Source organism: Bidens hawaiensis, unplaced genomic scaffold (genome assembly GCF_021521415.1).
Source record: "Bidens hawaiensis isolate Kalapana, Puna unplaced genomic scaffold, B.hawaiensis_p1.1 tig00012278_1, whole genome shotgun sequence".
Taxonomy (NCBI): domain Eukaryota; kingdom Viridiplantae; phylum Streptophyta; class Magnoliopsida; order Asterales; family Asteraceae; genus Bidens; species Bidens hawaiensis.
In genome coordinates, this window is record NW_027491997.1 from 452,379 (window position 1) to 458,378 (window position 6,000).

The following is a 6,000-nucleotide window of genomic DNA, read 5'->3' on the forward strand; positions in this document are numbered from 1 at the left end:
CTAGCCCCATTTCCTTGTTATGTTTTCGGGGCTGTGTGCATACTCGATGTGAAAGTTAATACACTTACCTTGAGTGGTAAGTGTATGCCTAGTATGATTTATGTGTGATGATTGCTTGACGGTGCGTGAACGATATTCAGATATTGCATGCACCGCCAGGTGGTAGTTAAAGATATGATTGATATATGTATGATGTATGATATGTCGATAGTACGTGAACGATCTCCGGATATTGCACGTGTTATTAAGGCAGGTATGTAAAAGACATGTATGTTACAGTAGTATTATGCAAAGGGACCAGACCTAATAATATCTGGGAGGATACGGACCAGACCCTTATAATATCTGTGAGGATAGGGACCAGACCCTTATAATATCTGTGATGGTAGGGACCAGACCATAAATATATCTGTGATGGTAGGGACTAGACCCAAATAATATCTGTGATGTTGGGGACCAGACCCTTATAATATCTGTGAGGTTATATGGCGGAAGGCTCTTTATATAGTAGGGATAGTTATGCAAGTAAAATAAAGTATGAATAATGTAGACTCCTTCGGGCACGTGTGCAAGTATGAGAACAGATTGTATGTTGTTTGATTAACTAGAATTCACTTAGTGTAGCTGGCTTTTAGTATGAACGCATGTGAGTAGATAGAGGCAACTTGCATAAGAGGAAGCACATGGCGTGAACTTGAAGAAGCTGGCATCTCAAGAAATATTATGTTATTTTAAAGACAATGTTTTATGTTTGAGTAATTTGAATGCCCGTTAAGACAAGAAAGGATGGTTGTGTAATGTAATGGTTTGAATGTTTTAAATATTCCGCAAATGTTTTTACTAACTCTGATATTATGAACTGTGTTGATGAGTAATTCCAACGTCCAAAGTAGGGTACCGGTAATGGGGCCTTACAACACACTCATTTTCCTTTGGTACTTCTGAGTGATATAGTTGATTCTTAAGGCACCAAATTGTACTTATTTTCATGTGTGAGCCCTTAATTTTATGTTTCATGACATTGTACATTATGATGTATTCAATAATGCCATTTAAACTTATAGTTAGAACTTTTAAGGAGTGCATGAATCTTAGGATTTATTTTGATTAGTCTTAGGAAAAACTAAATCTTGAATAACTCTAGTGATAGCATTTATTTAAATAAGTTTTTCTATTATCATTATCATAAGAGACATTATGATTGACTCATCCCATTTATTATGTTCTAGTTTTAAATAGAATGATTGTTATTAGAAACAGCAGTAGGATAGTCGTATCATGTCTTAATGGATAATTAAAACTGAGAAGAGCTATATGTTATTGAAACTCTTTATGATGTAAAACTTATATTATTTTTTAATATTAGAGTGGATGATTTGGATGAGATAGTTATTTATAGAAGAAAATTATAGTGAGTAATGTTATGGAATATTAAAATAATACATATTAAAATTTATGATCAATATGTTAATGAATGATCATTAATGTGAGGATCAATATCCTTTATTGAAGGTGTGATATGTCAATTATTAACATCAAACTAATATACTATAATTAAAATTTCTACCGAAAAATAAATAAATCACTTTTGGGCAGAATTAAAATTTATTAAGTATGTGTGCAAAACAATTATAGCAGATCACCTTTAGGCAGAAAAGAGACACTTATTTTAATTATGCACGAGCTAGTTTTGCTAGATAAAAATGTAACACGTCACCTTTGGGCAGAAGTAAGACATTTGTATCATGTTACGCAAAAACTAACAAAAGTTACTTACTTTTTAGTTATACATATACATATACTTAGTCTTACACATTCTTGCATACCATACAATTATTCATACATCCTTGCACAGTTATTTTAAGGGTATGTCACCCTAACTCTACTCTTGCACAGGTATTATAAGGGCATGCCACCATGACTCTTACATTCTACTGTTGCAATTACGTATATGAAAGCATGGTATGACAAATTCTTACGAACATTCTTTTATTCTTTACAATAGCATTCACACATACCACATGTGTGTGTGTGTGTGTCTATATATATATATATATATACATGCTACTACTTAAGTATGAGTACAGCCCCGAAAACATTCAAAGAGAAGGGGCTAGAAACTCACATGTGTTTGGTGCCTCTCAAAGTTACTTGTAATATCCCTCTCTTTAGCTGTGTACGACTAACTGTGTAATAATTATAAGTATCAATAAACTACCTTTAACTATATCATGCTTATGGGTTAGGGAAACCCCTAACTCACAGGGGTCTGGGGGGTAGCGACCCTGGCAGCAGGGTTCTAGGGGCAGCAGCCCCTAGTATAGTCCAAGGGGTGGAGCCCCTGACTGGGGTTCATTATAGTCCTTTACTAAAAATTCATCAGAAAACTGACTTTCCATTATTTTGGGTCAAGTCTAAACCAATCGAATCGAGTCTGAAAAGATCAATCAAATCGACTGAAAACCAATCGAATCAAGTCCAAAAACCAATCGAATCGAGTCTGAAAAACCAATCGAATCGAGTTTGAAATTCTAGTTGGATCGAGTCTCAATTCGATTCGATTCGTTTCCATATGATTCGATTCGTTGCCATTTGATTTGATTCGTTTCCATTTGATTTGATTCGTTTTATCTCCAAACGAATTGATTTTCTCCATAACTCGATTCAAACATGGTTTTTCGTGTATTTTCTTTCTTATCACATCTTTACATCCCTTATGCCCATTTTAATGATAAAAACGTGTCCTGGGCCATAACAACTTCATTTTTTCTCACTCTAGCACGGTCCAAACTTTAATCGTTTATCCCGTCTCATTCCAAACATCATGTTTATGTTCAATTTTACATTTTTCTTACATAATATGGCCTGATTTTTCTTAGTGTCAAATCCTACGGAAAACTGACCTAAAAACTTAACCTTTACATCTACAACGTACCTTTTAGGGTTTCGGTTGTTCGGATATGGACCAACACGTGATATTAGATGAATTTCTTGTTGTTTGGTGATGCTTGAACACGAAATCCAACCTTTCTTCAGCTCATATCTAGGTCCGAAATGATGAGAGTATTTGTGTGTGTTTTCGAGTGTGTTATGGAGGCTGGAGGTAGGAATGAGGGTTTTAGGGAGGTTTAAGGGTGTTTATATACCCTTAAGCCCATGGGCATAAGGCCCATCACCATCCCTTATTCCATCTTTTATTTTCCAAACCCACACTCTATTAAATAATAACATACCATTAAGTAAACGAAATCTTTTATTTATTATTATTATCAAAGTAGGATGTTACAGAAAAAACTGGAAAACAATTCCAAACAACCCATATAAGGTCATACATTTTAAAATCCGAGAACTCTAAAATCCAAAAATTAATATTATCCTAATTAAACCGAAAACACAAAAACTAATATAACTCATACAATTAATTTCGTAAACTAGTTGATCCCTATACTGATTTTAAAAACAAAAAAGGATAATGATAAGATTTGGTTAAGATCTTTTAAAGATTAATAATTTATATCTATTTCTTATTTTAATGGGATTCAAATCTTTTAAGAAAATACCAGAATTTTTAATTTAGTCATGATTTGAAAAATTATATCCCTAAATTAACTTTAACGCCCTGCTTGCGGTGCACGCATATAATGTATATATGTGTGAACCCTCGGGTGAGCAAAAGTAAAATTGCACTAATTTTGACGTTATTTTACTAATCTCATGAAAATAACGTTAAAAGTGGCGGAAGGTTAATCGGGCATCATGTGGTGGCGTTGATAGCCGAAAGACAAGGGCACATGCACCAATCAGCCGGTGTCCCGATGATTGAGTGCTATGTGCCTTATGTCCAAGGCTTGATGCAAAACTACTATCGAGCCGGGGGTCTCACTGGAAGCAGCCTCTCTATCCCTATGGGATAGAGGTAAGGCGGTCTACATCTTACCCTCCTCAGACCCTACCATAGCATTGCTATTGGTGGGATATACTGAGTACGATGATGATGATGATGTATATATATCCCTAAATTAACTTTCACATATTTTAATCCCATATTTGAACCAAAATATGCTATATTTTTCAATAGTTATGATGAACACGAAAAACATCATCAAAAATTTTAATTATTAAACATATACAAAAACTGAAATCGAAATCTTTAAACATGATTTTAACTTATTTCGAAAATATTAAGGTTTATTAAATATAAATTTTAGTGATTTTAAACAGTTTCATATATTGTTTTCGTAATAAAATATGAAAAAAATAAACTGGAAAAATTATGTTTTATCAAGTTTTAGTTCATGTCTTGATTGAATTCCATATTTGGGGAAAACATGAAGAACCGATTAATCAACATCACTCTGATGCCACATGTTGATCAGTTCTTCATGTAAGTAATAGAAAACTTGAATAATAATAAATCTATGAACCAGTTACAGCATGGAGAGTAGTAACCGCAACAGAGTATGATGTAGTCGACATGTTCGTCATCATGATCAAGTTCCCCCTTAGGATGTATAATTAAGGATGATGTTAGGGTTCTTGAGAGGAACCTGGTTTAGGAGAAAGGATACACATAAAATTATGTGTAAAATTAGGTTATGATGTTAATTTAATCTCTCTATATATACCCCAAAGGGAAAACTCTTTATTAGCTAGTAAAGGTAATATGGCTCATCAACAATTACCAAACTAATATATAATAAGGTATATATAATATTTTTATCTATTATAATATAAATGATTGTAATAGTCATATATAAATATATATAATTATATATTTAATCTTACATAGTGTTCATATTTTGGTCTTGGGCCAGCAATCCAGAGTTAATACGCTGGAAGTTTGGAACTTTGGAATACAGAAATTGGATTGTGGAGCGGGAACGAGAACTGTGGCAAAGACAAAGAATGGAAGATCAATTGACGATTTTTGGGAGGATCCATCGTTTGACTGAGAGAACTTTCTAGCAACCCGATTCAATCCAGAGTTAATATGCTTTCCTCAATCTGGAATTTTGTAGTACATTCAACATTCCGCAATCGGTAATTTTTATTTTTATACTTCCTTCGGCCTTCTTCATATCAATCGAGAATTGAGTTTTAATCAGTTTTTTGTTTTAGTCGATTCAATCAGTTCTAACTTCAATAGAGAGTTGGGTTTTCATTCAAGCTTTGAGTTTCAATTGGCACTGCTTGCAACTTGTGGCCTTATATTTTTGGTTTGAATCGGAAAGACAGTTGACAAAAGGCATTTTGCAAATATTTTGGTCTCAACCAGGTAATAATTTATTTATAATCCTACCTTTTAGTTGCAATTTTCTATCGTGCACATTTTTTTTTGAGTTACTGACTTAATTTGCTCATTTATATTTAAGTGTTGAAATTTTGATTTGATACTCTCATTTAGTGATTTAGATGAATTTGTATAAACTTTTTATAGCATGTTTGGGGTTAAGTGTGTAAATATCTTATTGGTTTATTGGCTTTTTTAAAAAGTAAATAACTTAAATGGTGTTTGGCCATTACAAAAATCATTTCTCTTTTTGATTGTTGAAAGGGTAAAAAAACAGTTTTTAAAATCCCCAAATCCTAGTTTTTCAAATTAATTTTTTAAAAAAGCTAATAAGCCAATAAACAATTTTTAAACTCAATCTCAAATATGCTCTTAGTTTGTAATTACCGGTTCCAAGGCAGGATAAAAGAGAGAATTATGACATTTTGAAAAAGTGGCCCGAATTTTTTAATTTCTTTCAGGCTACACAAAATGTTGGGCTGCAACTGGATATACGTATATATATAGGGCTGTACAAACCGCTCATCGCTCGAACTCGCTCGCCACTCGTTCGGAATTTGCTCGGAAAATGCTCGCTCGTTTTTCGCTCGATTGTAAAAGAGCTGCTTCGCTCGGTTCGGTTTGTAAGCGAGCCAAGAAACAAGAAAAGGTCCGCTTGATTCGTTTCGGATCGAATATTTTTAATTCATTTTATATATATTTATGTACCC